At 45.9% G+C, this 21891-nt stretch overlaps 1 long non-coding RNA gene across 1 annotated transcript; it reads left to right on the top strand.

The window, feature by feature from the left end:
- The first annotated feature begins 487 nt into the window (after positions 1-487).
- On the top strand, positions 488-12603 carry LOC143831214 (uncharacterized). The gene is made up of 3 exons (XR_013228770.1): positions 488-619; positions 12007-12171; positions 12516-12603. It is a non-coding gene; the product is annotated as an uncharacterized LOC143831214 (long non-coding RNA).
- Positions 12604-21891: the final 9288 nt, after the last annotated feature.

Below are 21891 nucleotides of genomic sequence, written 5' to 3'. Positions count from 1 at the left end.
ATTTTGTTCTTCTGACTGCCAAACCTAAAGGAGACTGGCATGCATTGATGGCAGAAAGGCAGTAAAAATGTAAGAATGTTATTTAAAACAATTGGGTACATTCTCTTTCACTGTGTTCATCTTCTGATGACTGCAGCTACTCTTGGGGAAATGACTATGAGTCATGACTAATCATGGATAGAAACCTGATGTCACTATAAGACTTTTCTCTAGTGATTGGCTACACTCAGTGATTATAGCTAAATTTTATAATTTCTAAGTGCAAACAGCTGTTTAGTACCTACTAGGAGTTTAGCTGTAACACTCCTAAATCCCTTTATGAGCCTCAACTTTTTAAATAGAGCATCCAAAAGACACATCCCCAAACTGGTTTTCAAACTCCTCTAAGTTTCAAGAGGGCTTTGGTGCAAGGCATCAAGGCCTAATGGTAACAAAGAAAATGCAAGTTTGAAGATGCACTGAGCACAGAAAGCTTTGGGTTGTGCAACAGTACAGTCACTTTGTTTTCCTGTTGGCAAACAAGGGCATATGTTACATATCAATACCTTTTACAAGACAAGACAGCTGTGTAATGTTGAAGAAATGCCTCTAATCCCCTCATGTGAGGTTAGCTCTTCAGGTGAGTTGCTATAATTACTGCTATTGTTGCTGTATTACTGCTATTGTTGCTGTATTCCTTGGACTCTCCATTGTGTCCTGCTCCCCTGCAGTCTGAGGTGACCATTACATCCCTGGGAGAGATCATCTCAGGCTTGGGTTGTAAGCCAGAGAACTCCTCCTTATCCTCTTCTCTCATGGGAATGTGCACATAGGGATGTGCTCAGGTGCTCCATTTGTATACAATTTACTTTGCTCATTAATAATTATGTCCAGACTCCTTGATAATATCATGGATAGGGTAGCCAGCTATGGGTTATTAAAAAGCCAGAAGACTTTGGGGGTGGAGCTTGCAGAGGGTAGGGTTTGGGGAGTGGAGGGGTATGATACCATTCAGTCCACTTTCTAAGTGGTTATTTTCTCCAGGGGAACTGTTGCCTGGAGATGAGCTGTAATTCCAGGGGAATTCCTAGGTCCTGCCTGGAGGCTGGCATCCTTTGCACGTAGTATTTTTATTAAGGTGACATTTGTTGGTTTCATGGAGAAATATTCTTCCCCTTGGTAAGTTTTTGTTTGTTTGACAACCACCTGGGATTAAATGATCAAAGATTGGATGCCTCACTTGACGGAACTTCTCTCCCAATTTTAGGAAAGATGGAGAAAGCATTCCCATTTTAGAGGAACTTATACTCACTTGCAAGAATGAAATAATCAAATTATTGCCACCCAAGATGTCCCTGTTTGCCTTGCTGGCCCCAAGAGAATTAATAGCAGTGTTAAGAGATATTATCTAGTTGTAATAAACAGGATGGGAGGAAAAGGTTAATGTCTCATTTCCTGGTACTTCTTCCCAATCTTCAACACAGCCATATGAAGCCACTACTTCAAATAAGTAGAACATTTTAATCACAGATCTTCTCTGTTTTATCTATGTTGGCCCCACCCCCAAAAATCAGAACAGATAGGAACACTTATGCCTGCGGACATGTAAAAAAAAAAACTATGGAGCACAGCCTATGACTTAATCCCAATATGCATGAACATGTGATACCCACCTGATCCTATCTGGCCTGGAGCTCTAGTAGCACCCTTTGGCTATCTGTAGAGGTGGTACCACAGCAATGCTTAGATCACACTGGCAATTGTTTTTGTTTGTAAACTGCCACAAGGAAATCTGGGAGCAGGGCTCGATCTTGTTATCAAGTTCTCTGGTTTGAAACGCACACTTAAAAATTAAAAAGTGCAGCAGAGCGGGGCGGAAGGAAGCACTTAGACTTGTTTGGAACCGGATAGAAGTGTCACTAGTGTCAGCCTGGTGAACAACTGTTGAGCCGAGAAGAAGGAATGTGAACACACTTATACTCTATGTGAAGACTGGTGATATGTATAAATGTTATACCTAAATATTTATAGGTACTACATTGTTCAATTGGTGCACCCAGGATACTCCAGGAGGGGGTTTTTGTTTTTTATTTTGGTTTCTTCCTAAACACCATCATCTTGGTTCTCTCATAGTTTACCTTTAACCCATCCTCCTTACAGCATAATCCCAGTTTATCAAGAAGTTTCTTCAGACCAACTCTTGTCAAGGAGATCAGCACAATGTCGCCTGCATAAAGTAGAATTGACACCTTAGTTTGACCAACTGATGGGGGTATAAATTCAGGTCCCTCCAACTTGGTTGCTAAGTCATTGATGTACAGGTTAAACAACAAAGGTGCTAACACACACCTTTGTTTCACCCCATTTTGGACAGCATTTTGTTTGTAAGTGATCTGGAAGTTTCTACCTTGACTCTTTTGGTGGTGTTTAAGTGGAGTTGTCTTATCAGATACACACACCCGTCTCAACCCCAAGTTTCAGGAGTTTGAGCCCGAGTCTTTCCCTGTCCAGTGAGTCAAAAGCTGCTGCTAGGTCAACATAGGCCATATATAATGCTTTTGTGGGACCTTTCATAGCTGATGCCAAATAGTAGAGTCTGGCAATGTTCGATTGTTGAGTGCCTTTTTTGAGGCCTAATTGACAAGGACATAAAACATTGTTATGTTGAACCCATTCTTCTAATTTGAGTTTCAAAGCATTGCTATATAATATTGATGCTATGGGTATAAGGCTAATCAGTTTATAATTCCATGGGTCATTTCTGTCGACCTTGTCCATCCCTGTGGTAGTTTATTGGTATTGTTAATTTAATGAAGAGCCTTGAGAGTACGGGGTCCAAAGATACTTTATAACACTTGGAAATGATCATCCTATCCAGGTGATTTATTGGAAGTGACATTATTAATGATTTGATCTTGCCTTCTGACACAGGGGGCCAGATCAGCATGCATTTGGGGCACACCATTTCTTGTACTATTCCCAAAGATTTTTATATAATGATTATACCAAGTACCTGCCTGGATGGATGTTCCTGTACAAGAAGAAAGATTCTTTTGGTGCCCGATGAGATCAGGTTCCAAAAAGAGTGTATCATTTTTGCAAATGACTACCTCCTGCAAGTTGTTCCAGTAATGGTTAAAGTTTTCTTTTTTTCTTTACTTTTAACAGTTCTTTGTATTAAGATTTGACCCTCCTTAACTGGGTTAGTGAAGTCTGGCAGTTTTGATGCATTTCAGCAGCTTTTTTGTGTATGTTTTACATTCCCCATCGAACCAAACATGCTCAATGGGGGAGGGAGTTGGTTTTGAGGGCTTCTTATCTTTAAACCCCGCCCCGTGGCGCAGCGTGGGAATAAATAAAAGAGTAAGGCCTCTGTGGGAGGAGTTAGGGCGGGACCCGTCCGGGATAAAAACTTGGAGAGGGCTAATCAGGAACCGCGAAGCGGCTCCTGATTGGCCCTCTCCGAGAGCCACTCGGGCCAAGTGGCCAATTGGGAGGCGCCCGCAGCGCGCCTCCCTATTGGCCACTTGGCCCTCCCCGGACTCCTCACACACGGAATCCTCACACACGAGCACGCACCTCGGGTACATATGAACTGCTGTTCACCCAGCTTCTGCCAGGCCCGGGCGCTCCTTTGCGGCAGTGAACGAGCGCCCGGGGCCGGCAGAAGCCGCTCCCGCCCAGCCCCACTGCATTTTGCCCACTGCAGTTTGGCTAGCGCCCGCTGCATTTTTCCTGCAGCGGACTTATTTACTAGTATAAAAATAAAGATTCAAGGGAGTTGACTAGATTTGCATAAAGTCCTATAACATCACAACCTAGTTTTAAGAGGGCCTTAGCACAGGACAGTCCTTCCTCACTCTTCAAAGTTTATTCCACTAGTATCTGGAGATGATCAGACCATATAGATTTCCTATGGTCCTATTTCCTATGGAAAATTTCCTATTTTCCATTAAGTTAGGGGGCAAGGATAGATCCTTATGACAGCTAATAGCTTTAAAGGGCTGTGATCACTCAGAGAAGTTACTAATACATCGAATAGGAGCACTCTAGAAAACAAATCAGCAGTAACTACGATATAATCAGTGGTACTAACTCACTGTGCTGATATATATGTAAATGCATCATATCTAGATCCATGTAACACGCACAAGTGAAAGGATGAAAGCAGTTCCAAGAGTTTCAGGACTGTTTTTTTTAATACACCAATCCATGAGGGCCTGTTCTACAATAAGATCACTGAACCCAATTGATTGGCCCTCATGCCCAGAGCCAAATCATGCAATAAAGTCCCCCACAAGAATAAATTGGGCTTTGGGGGATTTGACTGTTAGACCTTCAAGCAGGGCAAATAGCTTATCCCAAAACTGGCCCTTATTGCAAGCCTGAGAAAATTGGAGGTGTGGGGGGGGGGATGTAAATGTTTACACATAAAAGGGTACCAAGGATTTTACTCTTGAGGAGTAAGACTAGGATGTAGTGAGAACAGTAATGTGACACTCACTCAATTTCAACCAACAAGACTACTCTAATGCTTGTTGCCATACCTCTGCTACCCTTTCCTTTTCCATGGGTTTTAATTGCTGGAAACTATAGATTCTGTAACCTTCAACTGTCTGCATTACAGAGACCTGTGTCCAAGTCTCCTGAATAAAAGGAATCAGGGCAATTTAGAAGTTTTTTGAACCCAGGGTGATACAATTTGTTCCACCTGCCCCCCACATTCTACAATGGAATCTTTAAGTATCAGTCTACATCTACACTAGTAATAACTTCCAAAACCCTATCTGAGTCAGGAAAAATATATCCTTTCCTTTGTTTTGAACCCACACCTTTGACGTTTTCCCCATTGTTAATTCGCTTAGATAGTCCAATATCTACAGGACCCACAGTCCTATGAGTTCTTAATTTGTTGGTTAACATTGTGCTCGAGGACACCACCCAAGTGGTATTGGTGTCATAGGTGATAGGTCAACTGTGGGTTGTTAATACTGGTCCGTTGGGCACCTGTATTTTGTATTTCACATAGTCCACTCTATCTATGATTGCCTGTTCTTGCGAAGGTAGCTAAATTCCTTGCTAAAATAAGCCTAAATCATTGACACAATTGTATTTTCCTACTCCAAGTGGTGCTTTCCCCTACCTCAACAGACAGTATATTTAAAGAATTGAGTAGATCCACTTGGAGACATCTATGGATAGATGTGTTGGAGGGTTATTGTAATGCAGGAGGTTCAAATCAGCTAAGCAGAGTGGGTTTAATTATATTTATTGCTGATTTTGCTCATATGTCTTCAGTCAGGCCACCATCTTGGAACAGAGCAGAAATATAAACAACCACACTCTCTCACCTCTCCCCACCCCGATTTTGAAATGCCTAGTGAGCTTTCCAACAATGACTGAACTAGGCCACTAGGTGGCAACTGAACATGTAGTGATATTCTCTGAATGTTCCCTCCCAGAAGAGGCCAGCAGCTTCCCCCCCCCCCCCCCCCTGCTGTTTTTCTAGCAAGAGGAACCGTTTGGGAAGTACTATTTCACAGATGGAAGTCTTTTTCATCCATGGGAATTTCCAGGGGATCCCAGACTCAATCTTTCCTGGGATTTTTTTTAACTCTGCCTCTGACATGATCATACATAGCAAGGTTTACTAATCAAGAAGCTCTTATTGCAAGGGTTACTGGTTTTATTTAACTTCCTTTAAAAAGAAAGAAAAATCCTACCCACTCTTAAGGAAAGTAAATCCAGCTGAACTCAGGGGCTCTTTCTTCAAAGTAAATATGTGGAAGACTGGATTCGTATTTCTTTTCTTTTGTCATAATCTAAGCTTACAAGAGCGACTGCAGTTAATTAACTCCCTGTTCTGCAGCAGGATAGCAGTTCTGTGGACTTGTTAGATTAGTCAGAATCAATTTCTTTCCCAGGAAGCATCTCAGTATTTCCTTCTAATGTATGATTTCATTTCCTCACTTTCGACATAAATTAAGAGTCGGCATGTCACTCCCAAGTTGGTCTACCTCATATCCCTGTGACAGGCTTAGTGAAATTTTAAACAATAGTTTGAATTGCCAGGATTTTAAAGCTAAATCATGATATGAATAACATGCACAGTTGGTCCCCTACATTAACCATGTATGATGAGATCATTTCCAGTAAACTCTTGGAATACAGTAATGAGAAAAACATCTGGCTGATGCACACTTGCATTTGATTTAAACTTAGAAGCCTTGGGCCAAGGGGACCACATATATATACATCAGTTATGCTCTTTTTGGAGGTTTCCATGCAGTTGACTCATGAGACATCAAAAGCGGGAAACGTCTTCGACGTCTTGCTTCACATTATTTACAGTTCTCCTTCTGCTTTAAAATATTTTCTAAGCAGAACTATTATTCCAGTTCTTCCTGCTATAAGGAACTCAAACCACTAAGACGCAGGTGGTAATTGACAACCAATGTCTTGTGAAGATTAGTTGGAAATTTCATAACTCCCGGTTTACAAACATAGGTGTATGAATACTCAATGACTTTTTTTCTTAGCCACCATCTGCTGACCCACTACTGAATGTGTCACTTCTACCTCCATAAACTGAACTGAACATAGATCATTTTGCGGAAAGTTCAGTCCCAGAATTCTTTTTCCCCCAGTAGCTTGGTTCAGACACAACACAAAGCTATGTTTTAATTTAGCCCTAAACCAGCAACTCCAGCTAAGAGACATCATACCAAGATACTGCTTTTGTGCTAGTTTCAGGTTTCAGCTCTCTGCAGGAAGCAAGTGAACAGAACTGAAGGCAGGCAAAAAGGCAGTGTCCAAGGAGAGAATGCCAAAGGGACAGACAGAATTCAAGGCCAGGCAGTTCTGTGGGTAAAGAATTTGTTTAGGCAGTCTAGGAGTGTCAGCAAAAGAGATCACCAGTAAACTGAAAAGTTGTGTTCTGCAGCAGAGGCCAACTAAACCCAAGTGAATGTAGGATGTCAGTAGCCTCTAAATCCTCATCTTATGACAAGTAACAGACTTCTGCTGTAAGCAGCCATTTTGCTAATCTAGCATGGTACCTTTTAGACTGGAGCTTCCTTCGGCATGTGGCCTGCAGTGGTCAATTGGCTTTGGTGAGTCAGGTGAGCTGTACCTGGAGAGTGGGCAGAGCAATGAGAGACTTCTGCTAGAACTTTGGAGTATAAGCCTGGGTTTTACTACAACTCAATTTCCTTCCGCTGGTCAGAGCTCTCTGCCTATTGAATATCTGTCTCGGCTAAACTCTCATCCAGCTGAGGCTCATGTGAAGCTGGGAGCTCCTTGCAAGACTCTTCCTCTGAGGAGTCCTCACTGACAGGATTTGAACTCAAAACAGCTAAGTATGGTGTACAAACATGAAGGCACATGGCTGAACAATGAACTAAACCTACATGAATAGATGTGTCAGTGCCCAAACTAGTTAATATAGGTTCATGAACCATTTAAAGTTTAAACTCCTGCTTTCTTGTTAGCCTTTGTCTGTTTAGCAAGAGTCAGCCACTTTCTGTCAAATAAAGGGTTAATGTTTATTGACACTTCTTGCTGTGGGAACAGGTATAGTGGGTGATGTGATTAGTTTATTGGTATGCAAAAAGCTGACGCCATTGTGTACATGCTTGGTCTCACAGACACACTGTAAATGGAAGACAAGGATTTCCACTTCCTCCCTTTGTTCTCTGAGACTGTTTTGGGCAGTGAGAGAGATCCATCTTAGACTCCAAACATGTAACAGCCGGGACTGTAGAGATCCTGTATGAGCTATAGGAAGCTATGTATTTTCTTGTTTTATTTACAGGTTTTCCCTACCCTGGTAGCCTAGTAAAATAGTCTTTTTAATACTTCAATACTACCTTTGTCTGGTCGCATCATTTATGTATTAACTATGCTAAATAATTTTACTTTTAAACAAAATCTCCAACAATTCTTCTCCCTGGGAAAGTGATAGGAAGTAGAAAGCAGGGCTTAAAATGGCTCTGAGCCATTTAAATCCCCAGGTTCTGCTTCCCTTGAAGCAATGGGGAGCGGACGGGGGAGGGTTTAAATGGCTCCCAGCCATTTAATTTTCTGGTTTTGCTCCCCATTGCATAGAGGTGGGAGGGAGAAAAGCAGAGAGTTAAATATGAGGGTGAAGTTCCTTCTAGAGGGCATTTCGCCCCCTTCTTCCTGCTGGTTGTGGCTTTTGTTGACTAGCAAAAATGAAGTGGTGAAGTGCCTCCCAAGGGACACTTTATCCCCTAAGTATCAGGAAACTGGTAAGGAAACTGATAAGGAAACTTAGGGCCATTCCGCACCAGGATCTCTGTAGCAAATTGGTTGCAGAACGAAAAAACGCCATTTTAAATAGTGGAATTCGTTGTTATGCATACCTGCCTTTGTAGTGGAATCCAGTTGCGTTTCTATCGTTTCCCACAGGTTTCCGGGCTCGGCAAAAATCGCTAGCCATGAAGCGATATTGCCGAGCTTTCTCCCGCCCCTGGCTGTCAATCAAACGAGCAGCCAATGGACAGCCGTTATCATGTTCCCCAAAAGCCCCTTTCCCTTTAAGGAAGGTTTTAAAAAAACACACACACATACATTGCAAGGAATCTGCGTTGATTCATTGCAACGGAGAGACCCATCTAGCTAGCAGGTGGTATTTGAGCTGCCGTTTCATCGTTGCCATGATCCCCCCAAGTGAAAAAAAAATACCCCCCCCCCCGCACGGGTGCAATTTTCAGCCAAAAATGGAGTGAAAAATAAAGGGAAAATAAACCAGCAAACGAGGCTGTGTGTTGCTTGGTGCTTGGTGACTTTAAACAGCTCTGGGGAGGGACTGCAGCCGGGGAAGCCTCGCTGGGTAAACGAAGGCTCGCCGGTGCGTTGATCTCCGCTCACACTGAGAAAAAAAAAGGCAATTGCTTCGCCAGAAGATCAGAGGAGAGAGCCAGGGGGAGGGACTTTGCAGAAACCGCAACAATGGTAACGCACAGAACTTTCCCGCTAGTGTTGCAGATTGGGATTTCCCTAAAAGCGCTACAACAAAGTGCTTTTTGCGGATCGGTTTCAGGAGTGTTGCAGATTGTCAACGACGTTATGCATATCAGCAAATCAGTAGCAATTTCAATTTGCAACCATTGTACAATTTTGAACGAGTGCGGAATGGCCCTTATACATTGCAATATGTTAAGACCACAACGTTTAGGCATTGCCTTATTCCATGATAGGGATTAACTTTCCCATTTCGGTTTGCTGATCGCTGTTCCATTGAGCGTGTATTCTTGACCAGAGGTCTGCGTGGGGTCCACTTGCACTGTATAAGCCCATCAAGCAGCACACAATTCCACTGTTTTCCTGTGTTACTCGAGAGTGGCCATTTTCGGAGTATATTCACAATGAGGAATCTCTTGATGCCAATGCTGGATCACTTGGCATTGTTCATCCAGCTCTGCCACCCTCACTTGGATCAGAGGGCCCACGGCTCTTTTCTATGAGAGTATGATCCTGCTAAGGTGCAAGTGGACCTCACACAGACCTCTCTCCAGGTGTGCCCAGCACAGCTAGATCTTCCTAAGATCTAGAAGAGCCACAAGATGAAGGTGGTTCCCTTTCACAGAGGTATGCTTCCCAAAAAAGGTATGGATGGACAGGAGAACTACCAACTGGTGGGAGAACTTTGTCCTGGCAACTTAGAGGGCCAAGAATGGATCTTGAACTTCAGGATGACCAGAGGGACCTTTGGGGAAATTGTCTCCACGCTCAGAGGGAGGCTGGAATGCCAGACATCCAACATGCGCCTGCCCATGATGGTGGAGAAGGTGATGGCCATTACTCTATGGTACCTGGCAAACAGCAAACAGCATCCCATTCAGACTTGTTTCCCAGCAGTTTGGGTTGGGCATCATGCTGGAGGCCTGCTTTGCAATGGAGGCTGAGTTCTACATCAAGGTGGTGTGCCTGGGAGAAGGGATTGGCAAGGTAGGTAAGCTGGGGTCCTGCTGTGCTTGTTAATGTCCTTTTTTTTTTTTTTTTTGCAAAAAAGACACAGAGCAATGCATATGGGATACTATGCCCCCCTGGGCATCTCTGGGAAAGACTGGCATGGTCTGGGGTGAGAGGTTGCTTTTGTTTCAAGGGTTTGCTCTGTTTGTGTGTCTCCCACAGAACAAAAACAGGTTTGGCTGGCTGGGATTCCCACACTGCATTGGTGCTGTGGATGGTTGCCATATCCCAAAATGAGCCCTAAACAGGAGCATACGGGAGTATGGCAACAGAAAGAACTTCTGTTCTGTGCTCCTGCAAGGGACTGTGGACCACACCAGACAGTTCATAGGTATGGAGGTAGGCTGGAGTGGCAGAGAAATGATGACTTTGTCTTTCAGGAATCCGCATTGCCATGGACATTGGGGTCTTTGTCCCTGGAAACCCTATTGTTCATTTGCTGGCCCTGATCTTGGCTGATGGAGCATACCCCTGAGGAACTGGCTCATGACTCCCTACAAGTGGCCTCGCACTGACCAATAGAGTTACTACAACTTGAGGCATTCCTGGGCAAAGAATGTGGTAGAGCGTGCCTTTGGCAGACTCAAGGGATGCTGGAGGTGCCTTATCACTAGGCTTCATGTTCACCTGAACATTGTAATACCTGTGGCAATACCATGCGTTATTCTCCACAACATTTGCGAGGAGAAGGGGTATGAAATTCCTGTGCATGATGAGGAGAGGAACACTATGGTTGTGGATGAGGAGGGACCAATAACTGACCAGACAAAAAAAAAAAAAAAGGATTTATAGGGAGGGACAGAGTGTCTGACATGCCATTGCCACATTCCTATATAGGGGAGATGATCAGTGGAGATGAAAGTCCAGCCATATATCTTATGTAAAACAAAAAATAAAATTTGCATTGCTTGTGGTATGTTTGTGATTCTCTGGTTTTACATAGCTTGTCTGGAGGAGAAAGCGGGGGAATTACAGGCAATATTCCTTTTTGCTTCATTTAGAGGCTTGATGGCAATAGGGCTAGCAGGCATGGTAGTATCACTGCTGCTATTGGCCCAGGACATGGATACATTTTTTTTTAATTTAGGAAGGGCATTTATGCATTGCTCTCCAGAAAAACTGCCATTTGCAAGGATGCCAGGATTGCACAGGGGAGCATTCTGGCAGAGGGCAGAAATCGAGGCTCTTCTGGACATTGTTCTGCACTCCATGAGCCTCCCACGTCTCATGGCCAGCAGCACCCACAGGTGGACCAGATGTGCATATATGGTAGTAACACAGAAGGTTGCGGAGAGGTGCTTCCTCAGGACATGGGAGCAATGCCACACCAAATCTAACCAGCTGAAGTTTGACTTCCTTAACAACCTGGTGGTATGGCAGGGCATCCCCAGGGAGAGTAGGACACCCTTCCACAACAAAATGATGGAGATCTGGGAAGCTGCAGGATGCCCTTGGGAGCACTGGAGACACCTATGTGAGTTTCCTCCATGTGCCACTTCATCTAGTTTGAGATGTTTAAATTGCCCCCATCCCACCCCCAATATTCTGCAGTTTAAAGCAGCCATTCCTTTCAGGGAGACTGCCACTGTGCCCTTGACATACCTCTGCAAATATTACCATTGAGTAGATGTAAAACTTCAAGGAAGGTGTTGGATTTCCACCTTGAGAGTTGTCTCACTTTGCCCTTGTGGAGGGTGCTTCCAGGTGACAGGTGCCCCATCTTACCCCAGAAGCTCCAACCCCAAGGGGCATCCCTAAGCCCTCCCCCTTTCTGAGTTTGCAGACTTGGTAGGAGAAAGGTTGCCACCAAAGATGCCAGTGCCATTGAACGACTACTCAAGGGCTTGAAGGTGAGCTGCTGGCTGCCAGGCAGCCATATTGCCTTTTACAGATTTGAGCTCCTTAACTGCAGGCCACCCCACAGCAGATCCCATTTTCTGGCAATAACCCCCAACTTTGTTGACATCACTGGGCACACATGTCACTGCAATTAACAGGACCCCAATTGCCTCTTTCTCCTGGCCTCTTCAGCTACCATGGCACCTAGGAGAGTGGTTGAGCCCTCCACCCCCACCACCCCCACACCAGAGGAAGAGCAACAGGAGGAGATGACGTCTTCCCCCCAAGGAGAAGCAGAGGGGGTCTGGGAAACAGATGTCGAGGAGGATGCGCCTGCAAGCACTGAGCAAAGCCCAGGTATGTGCCTGCAGGGTCCTATCACCCGAGGCAAGGGGTGGTTGGTGGCTGGTATCATCACGAGCAGGTCACTGGCATCTGTGGTCCCAAATCTGCAAATTTTACCCCAAAATTCAGGACAACACTCTCTACCACATGAGGAAAAGGGGTCTCACGAGAAACATCTGGCTGGCTACAAAGTGAAGGAGGTCATGCAAGGAACAGATGGCCTGCAGGAGAAGACCACATATGCCCATAAGTGCCATCTGTCTCTGGGGAAAACCTCTGAGCTACTGGGAAAAACTTAAAACAACATTGGATGTCCTATCTAACCAATTGTTTCCTGTGTCCCCCCTATCCCACAGTGTGTGACTTGCATGGGTGTGTGGATGCCCTGGAGCGGTGGAGGAGGAGAGCAGGGAGGATGTCCCACATCCAAAACAGAAGGCTCAGAGGGCTAAAGACTATCCTAGAGCGCCTGGATCCTCAACAGAGGATTGGGGGGGGGGAGGGAATGAGGGCCAATAAAGTGTTTGATGTTGGGGTTTTTGGGGTGGGTGGGTTGTTTTGCCTACTTATTATTATTATTCGATTTATTTCCTGCCACTCCCTACAGGCTCGTGGCGGGTAACAATAGTCTTAAAAATCCCCATTAAAGCCCCCGTTAAAAGACTATAAAAATACCCAAAACTTGTTCTACTATTTTGAAAATAAAAAAATTGTAAACTTTAACCAGAAGTGCTTCATGTGCCCATATTTCTGAAAAGAAAACCTCCCCTCCCCCAACCACCAGCAAACATGCAGGCAGAACAGCAGAGGAGTCTCCTGGTGTGACTGCCTGACCCTTTTTAGCCCCAGCTATGAGGGCAGAATCCAACTACCACATCACAGTTTGCACCAAAAGAAAACACACAACAATTCCGCACACAAAAAAAACAGTTTAATATTATTCCAAAAGGGCGGAGGGGTGACTGGGTGCTTTGGGTGCCTTGGCTCGTTCTAGGCAGTGGAGGGAGGGGGTTGGTTCCCACAGATTCTCCAGAGTGGCAGTGTTGGGGTTCTCCTCTCCCTGCTCACCACATGGTCCACCATCCTCTCCATCAGCTCCCCCATCCTGTTCAGGGGCTCTAAAGACCCCATTAGGGAGGTATTGCTCCTCTCCATGGAGACCTGTAGCACTGTAGACCTCCCTGCTAAGCCTGGCATCCTCCATATTGTCCTCTTACCAGCTGGTGTAGAGCTCCATTTCCTGTTGGAGCATTGCCTCTCCCAGTGCCCTGGCTTGGTGCATGTCTTCTTCCCCCTTCTCTAGGGCTACACCCCAGGGCAGTGAGTACGGAGATGTGCCGCTGCCTCCTCCTTTCTCTCCACAGCCACTCTTTAGCCAACTACCCACCAAGAAGCCACTTCAAGTGCTGTTCAGCCACCTCATCGTCCATCTCCTCTCCTGATTTTGCACCTGGAAAAAAGGCAAAAGATGGGTGGGTAGGGCAGGGGGAACAATGCATGGTATTCTCCACACCAATGCTATTTGTGTTGCTACTCAGCACCCACATCTGCCCATCAGCAGGCCTATTCCTGCTGCAGAGACTAGCCCTTCCATGGCAGGACAGGCTCGGTGGCAGTGGTCACCCCTTGTGTGACCACTGGTAGGATCCAGTGGAATGACTTCCACGACTTAGCTAGGTTTAGAGAGACAGATGCTTATCACTGGGCATTCCTTGACGTGTGGGGCTCGGTCCCTCCTGGACAGAGCTTCAGGCTGCACCCTCAGAGGTGTTGGTGGGATGTAGTCTGGGGAAAAAAGGTGAGTCAGACATCAGAAGCAGTTCAGAGCAAGCAACAAGGAGCACAGTAGAGGTTTGGTGAAGCTTTCGATTCAAATGGAAGCCTTCTCCTGTACAGAGAAACCTCCCTTCCCGGATAACCAACACCTTCCCACAACCCTCCCAAGCATAGCTGGTGGGCACTAGCACCACCTATCTCCGTGGTAGAAGAATCACTACCCTGCAAGTCCTCCACATAACCCATTATGCATGGGGGGAATAATGCACATTCGGGGTGGAATGACGGCGACTAAAATCACCAATAACACACGGTGCCGGCTGCAACTGGCCGCAGCTACGGTGCATGCCGCCGAAAAAGCCGCATTAGCGAAATGCGGAAGGAAGCGCAGCTTCCGGGTGACTGGGGCTCAACCAGAGGCGGCGCCGGGATCGCTGCGTGCATAATCAGTTACTCTGGGTTTTGCCGCCATCGCGCCCCGTCCCGTGCATAACCGGTGTGCGTCTTCCCCCTCCGCGTTTCCCATGTGACCCAAAATCGCCGTTTCAGCGGCCGTGCATAATGGGCCCATGAGGAGACATTTCCTGGGATTCAGCGGGTGCTGGCTTGGGAGGAGGATGTGCTGTGAATTAAAAGCAGAGGTTGTGTCCAGGAGTCCAGAAAAGTTCCCAACACTGCCAGCTGGATGCACAGGGGCTGAGAGGGGTAGATAACATAAGAGGGAAAGCCTACAGTGATCCAACATGTGGCTGCAGATGGAAGAGCCCTGTATGGGCAGAAGCTGTTTCTTCAGTGTCCCCTCTCAACACAGCAATGATGCTGCATAGGGATGCTGGGCACATGTCAAAGGGTCCACCACCCAAATCCTGACTCTGGGGCTCCCAGCCTACCTGCAGCAACAGGTGTGAAGCACCAACAGCCATGGAGTTCCCCTGCTATATGAGGATGAGGTCCAGGGTGATAAACTTGTCCCTGGGTCCCTTTCCAAGGTGGCTTGCCTCTGTGGTGGCATTCAGGAGGCTTCTTCACCTTTAACTTGAGGCCACAAGCCATGCATTTTGGACAACCAGTGCCATCCCCCTCTCTATAGATGCCCTTAAGCTTGTTGAAGTAGGGGCAAGTCACTGGTGTGGCTCCAGAGACCTTGTTATGGTTAACACAATGAAAGTACTCCTGCCTGAGGCTCTTTGTCTTTGTGCAGCACTTGAGCCCTATCCAGCTGTGCCCCAGAGACCTCATCTGGTATGCCATGTCTTCAAACACCTGCCGGTTTTGATAAGAGGTGTTAAGAGACTCCTGGACCTTCTCATCAGAAAAGATGACCATGAGGTCACTAACCTAACTGTCCCTCCATGTTGGCCCCTTGTACCAGCGGTAGAGGGCATGGAGGAAGCCTGAGAGGTCGAGGGGAAGGATGGTGCCTACGAGATGGTATCTATCTTGGCTTTGCAGTTGCTCGCATAATCGCAAGTTGGCCTTCTTTGTCGCTGGCAATGTATCTCTCATCCGTGGAGCATGTGGCTGCCAGCATTTTATGTAGTGGAGAAGCTACATATATGTATTGCCATGGCCAGAAAAGATTTTTTTTAATTGTGTATTCAAGGCACAGAAGAAATAGCCCCATAACACAGACACCTGGGAGTGAGTGAGAGGTCTTCCACACAAAATTCCCCTCCCAACCCAAATAAATGTGTATAGGTGGTTGCTGCCACCCGTTTCCAATATAAGAATGCACCCTTAAACAATTAAATTTCTGTGAATTCATTTTATTTACTATGGAATGCATTAATATTTGCTTTGCGTAACATTGTAGTTTTTAAAACATTTTTTTGTTTCTCATTTCATGTGTGCTCGGATACATGTATGTGTTGCTGCATGTACGACACCATTTTTAGAAAAACATTTCATGATCAGGAACCGGGTAGAGGTAGCCGGATGCGAGGGCAGGACAATGCTGACTAGACTATTGTGTGTTTCCCCCTCCATATAGGCAAACCCCTGGTTGCTCACTGATGGGATGTGCAATTGAGGGTGGTGAATCGAGTTTTGGTGATTTCCCTCATCACGAGTTAAATCTGGCCCAAACTAAAGGATAGTCTCGGGATGCAGGTGACGTCTTGTGGAGGGGGCTTGAAAAGCCGCCAACATCCAGAGGCTGTCTATGGGCAGATTCCTTATGTGGAAACTGTCTAAGAGTAGTTATTTTGATGAAAGGGTGAATACATAAATAACAAGAGTAACAACAGCATATTTATTGTGATCATGATATACTTTTTCCCGAAGAAGTCACGGCTTCAATCCGAGCCAAATTTCTTAACTCGCTGCTGTGTAAAAGAGAACTGCATTCGGATGAACGAAAGACTCAGTTTCTTTTGACATCCCAGAACCCTGATATAATTGAACCAGTAGCAAAGTTTTTACATCTTGCCATGAGAAATCGTGAATGTATTATGTCTAAAGCATGATCTTTGCCTTTGTTCTCACTAGCAGTGGATCCTTTTGCACTTTCCCTTACTTTTATATGCTATTAAAGGCTTGTTGTTGTTGGATATACTTTTTCTGCACTGCTCAGATTTGTGCACCTGAGGCAACTGCCTCACTTGCCTTGCCCTTCTTGCAGCTCTGCTTATGAGAAGTTGCTTCCTGACCAACTGAAAGACTGGAATCAGAACTATGGAAGCCCGTTCTCTCCTCAGATAGGCAAATAAGGGTTCTACCTGGCCTTGAACTTTGAAAAAAATACAGAGTTATGGACGACAACTATGGTAAGTGCCCCTACATAGTGGGATCATGATGGCCCTATTCCAAGACATTTCATTCCTGGTATTCCCTTAGACCAGAAATATCATAACATTTAATACTGTCCTTAGGGCATAAAGCTAACATTTTCTTTATAAAGATGGCTTTTGTCATCTGGTGGTTCATAGGGGCAAGGGTCTCAAATTGCTGCTAGCTGTTTCAAACTTTCTGTTTCTATGCTGTTGGGTTTTTTGGGGGGGGGAGGGGGTTACCTACCTAGCATAAATAAAATGAACAAATAGTGGGTTGGATCGTACTGAACATTTCCGTTAACAGTAATGGGGTAGTTTTGCTGATCCCTCCCCCCATCTTGTAGGAAACTTCTGACTGCCCTCTCATATTGTTTCTGAGGTTCTTCTAGGATCATAATTTGCTGAGGGCATTTTGGGCTGCAGCAGGAAGGTGAGAAAGTCATGCTCTGTGGATAGAAATCCTTTCCATCTGCAGAAATGTATCACTGGATCCAGGCCATTGTGTCTAGTCTTCTGTATGTTCATATTGGTTTTCTTTTCTTTTTTTAAAGTTTCAACTTATGGCCTTTGTCATTCCTTACATATATTACATGAGACGTGCAAGAATAATTCTTGAAGGAATTGCTGTAAAGTACAATGTGGTATCTGCAGTTGCTAATTCCAAAAACTGAACTAAAAATGAGAGGAATAGCTATGCAGTGTATTAGTTACCATTGAAAGTATGTACTTAGCAAATCATATAATGGAAAACTCCTTTTAAAAACAGAGTTACAGAGAAAACAATGAAATACTGTAGGCATGTGTCTCTAACTGGGCAGAAACCACATAAGAGTTGGGATTCAAAGATCATTTTTTGCCAGTAGAGGGGAGGGTGACTTTAGCTCATTTCCCCCCTTCATTGGAGACCCCAGCATTGGCTCCTCCTGCTCTTCTTGAGGTTTCCCTGTCTCCTAGACTATTTCCACAGAACAGCAAACCCCCTCATCAACATTCTTAAAGTATCGAAGAATGCAAAAATACGCCTCCTAGGACTAGATCCAAATGTTGTGCCCCTTACCCTAAGTTTTCTAAATCCCCCTTTACAGAATTCCCCCCCTTCAGATCTTGACTCAGTTTCCAAGTGAGGAATTCCTGGATATGAATTTGTTTTCCTGCAGTGCCAACATTTTTTGCTGTCATTTAGGAATCATCATTGTCCTGTGTTAACCTTGCCTATTGCCCTCCCGCCCTCAACAAAGTTTTCCCTGAGCCATCCACCTTTTAAAAAACAAATTGTTGATTAGGCTGATATAAGTTTTAACAGTAATATTAATAACAAGCAGCCAATCTACCCAACAGAGCCTGCAAAGGACCTGATCCTGTGGGGAGAACTCTTCATTGTTACCCTAATGCGAGCTTTCTCAACCAGGGCTTCTGGAATCCCTGGGGTTCCTTGGTGGCCCTGGAAGGGTTCCCCAAATGGGTGAGAGTTAATTATTTTAATATATTTTTTAAATTTGTTAAACATTTATGAAGTGATATGACCATATATGGTCATGTTGACCAACCCCCCCCTCCCAAAATGGCCAATGGTGGACCTGGAGGGAGTGGGAAGTAGAGTAGCCCTGGGTGGGCATGTACACTGCTATGCTTCTCAACCCTATTCTGCACAATCATGCCACTTCTGGGGTTTCTTGAAGTTTGAAGAATGTTTCAGGGGGTTTCTCAATTTATTTATTTACTTATTATATTTATATACTGCCTTCCCTTTTGGCTCAGGGCAGATTACAGAAAACATGGGAGTCATGAGACATGTACAGTATAAATCAGTAGTAACATTAGATAATAACAACAGCAGGAACAGTGATAGCAATAACATGCAGCGTTAGCAATAACTTCATTGACAGCTGAAATGTCAACATGTGAGCTTTTATCCTTTTGACTAGTCAATTCTGGAATGCTCTTGATGGGACTCTGGGGGGCCTAGTAGATACTGTTGGCTCAACTGACATCAAGTAAATGCCTGGTGAAAGACCTTCATTTTGCAGGCCCTGTGGAACTGTGTTAGCTCTGACAGGGCCTGGATCTCTTCTGGGAGCTCATTCCACCAGGTGGGGGCCAGGAAAGAGAAAAATCTGGCAATGGTTGAGGTCAAACATGCCTCCTTGTGGTCAGGGATCATCAGCCAGTTGTAGCTTCCAGATTAGGGATAAGGGTAGGCCTGCATGGAGCAAGTTGCAGAAATCCATCTAGAGGTGACCATTGCATGGATCACTGTGGCTAGGTGTTCTGGGGCCAAATAGGGTGTTAGTAGTTTGGCTTGGCGCAGGTGGTAGAATGTTAGCTGCGCTACTGTCATAATCTGTGCCTCCATGGAGAGGGAGGTGTCTAAGATCATACCCAAGTCTCTGGTGGAGTGGGTCGCTGACAGTTGCACCCCATCCAGGATGGGCAATTCCACTTCCTCGCTTGTGTCACTTTTATGATCTATGCCTCCATAGAGAGGGAGATGTCCAGGATCATGCCCACATTTCTGGTGGAGTGAGCCACTGATAGTTGTACCTTGTTCAGTATGGGTATTCATGTGTCCTTGCTTGGGCCCCTTCTATCCAGCCACAGGACTCCCATCTTTGAAGGGTTGAGTTTCAGATAACTCTGCTTGAGCCATCTCATCACTGTTTCCAGACATCCAGTGGGCTGCCCTAATGAAAACACAGTTCCCTTTGGAGGTGGGATGTAAGTCAGACTTTTCCCCTTTGCAAAGTGATCTGCTTCTTTTCTTATTATTTTTAGCCAACACAAGTACATTATAACATTGCTGGGAGTGGGAAGAACCAGCAAAACCATTTCATGAATGAAAATGGAGGCAAATAAAGGTTTCAGAGTTTTAGTAGACCTGGAAATGGATGCTAATCAGTAAACCATATATTTTTGGAAACAATGGGTCTCTTGCTACCTGATAGGCCCTTGGCCAGGAATGGCCCTCCCCTGTAGCTGAGCCCCTAATGGGAGGCCTCAGCCAGGAAAAAAGCAGCACTTTTCTCCTATGATAAAGAGCAGTCCTTCTGGGGGATCTCCAGGTCCCCCTTGGAGGCTGGCATCCTTGGACCTCAGTGGGGCACAAGGCCACTGAATCCCTCCCCCAAGCAGCCCTTTTCTCAAGGGGAACTCATCACTGCTGTCTGATGAAGAGCTGTCCTTCTGGGGGATCCTCAGGTCACCCCTGGAGGCTGGCATCCCTGGACCTCTGTGGGGCACAAGACTGCATTTCCCCCTATCAAGCAGCCCTTTTCTCCAGGGGGACTGAACTATGTTGTCTGGAGATGAGCTGTCATAGCAAAATTACCCCTTCCAAAACAGCCATTTTCCCCTTGGAAGCTGATTTCCATAGCCTGAAGATGAACTCCAATTCCAGGAAGTCTCCAGGCTTTACCTAGAGGCTGGTGTCCCCTGGGTTAGGAATGTTCTTCGAAGTTTGAAGGTGGGGCCTCAAGAGCCTGGGGGGGGCAGGGGTAAAGGCTACCCATGAGCCCCATGGGACACAGCGTGGCCTCTGCTTTCCCTCCTTCCCTCCTAGCTGTTTTCTCCACAGGAACTGGTGCCTGGAGATCAGTTGTTATTCATGAAGATCTCCAAGCCCCCACCTAGAGGTTGGCAACCCAGCTGGCTGCACAGCTGGGAGTGGGGAATCAAACTGGGCTCTTGAGATTAGTGTTTCCTACTGTTTAATCAGCTCCAACACGCTGGAAAGCCATGGTGCAGGCATGTGTACTGGTGCCCTTTGTATTCCTGGGTACAACGGGCTTTGCCCCTAGTGGTAGGAATTAAAATAGAAACTCGCTAGCATTTCCACCATTACACAGCAAGGCTGCATAGACCCCGTTCATTGTATTGTCGAATGACTGCTACAAACTTGAAGCCAAAGATTGGGATTAAACTTGATGTACTGTGTCACAAAGTGATAAGGCAGCAGACATGCAGTCTGAAGCTCTGTCCGTGAGGCTGGGAGTTCAATCCCAGCAGCCGGCTCAAGGTTGACTCAGCCTTCCATCCTTCCGAGGTCGGTAAAATGCGTACCCAGCTTGCTGGGGGGGTAAACGGTAATGACCGGGGAAGGCACTGGCAAACCACCCCGTATTGAGTCTGCCATGAAAACGCTAGAGGGCGTCACCCCAAGGGTCAGACATGACCCAGTGCTTGCACAGGGGATACCTTTACCTTTACTGTAAAAATGGTCCAAATAATAGTATTATAAATAGCGCAGTGGGCTACAGCAGGGGGGAAATGCAGGAAGATTCTACTCTAGGGGTGGAAGTACCTTCCATTAGCTGAAAATAACCTTTGGATCTGTGGAACTTTAATTTCATTGCATTGAGTTCCATAGAACCAGAGCTGAAAGGCATCTTAGAGGCCAATCTACTGCTCAGTCCAGTATTTCTATTGTTAGAGCATCCATGAGACATGGTTGTCTACTAGACTTTGCTTGAAAGCTTCCATCAAGGGAGAACCAAATACCAAACATAGCCTAGAATCTTACTTTAATTCCCTGTGGTTGAACTACACACTTAGCTGCAGTGGATAATTAGTGGCTGTAACTCACCACGGCTGCTACTGGTGATGCAGGGGGCGTCCAAGATGGTGACCAGCTCAGGTGTGTGCACACACACCATGCTCGGTGTGCATGGGAGGTGGGGGTGTGGCTGCCTCACCTGCACTCACGCTCCACAGCTGAACTGCTTCCCTCCCTCCCACCCCATGTTGGGGCTTGGTTCATATTTTGAGTTGTTGTGGGTTCAGTTTATTTGTCGCAGTCAGTTTAGGCACAGTAGGAGCCTGTTGTCAGGGAGTCCAGTTTGTGCACTGGACATCCTGGGGGTTGGGGGTCTCCTTAACAAGACCGGCAGACTTATAAGCACGGCCTGCCTGGTTGGGAGGCCAGGGGCTCATGGCCAAGTGACCTAGGGGTACCAAATTAAGGTGGATGCTTGGTGGGCACCAATGGGGTCACTTCCCTGTGAGGGCTTCCGGTTGCAGAGGATCTGCTCTCCTGGCTGGGATAGTGCGGGTCTCAGGCGTCCAAAGTCCCTTGGGTTAAGCAGCTGAACAGCTGAGGGATCGGGGAACTTACCGTGCAGGGCCAACCCCTTGTCGGGGAGTGGAATAAACAGCTGCGGCCATATTTATGCCAAAGAACGAGTTGAGTCTT

This window comes from Paroedura picta, chromosome 3 (assembly GCF_049243985.1).
Source record: "Paroedura picta isolate Pp20150507F chromosome 3, Ppicta_v3.0, whole genome shotgun sequence".
In the NCBI taxonomy this organism is placed as follows: domain Eukaryota; kingdom Metazoa; phylum Chordata; class Lepidosauria; order Squamata; family Gekkonidae; genus Paroedura; species Paroedura picta.
The sequence above is the reverse complement of the archived record's forward strand: the minus strand, read 5'-3'. Positions and strand labels throughout refer to the sequence as shown.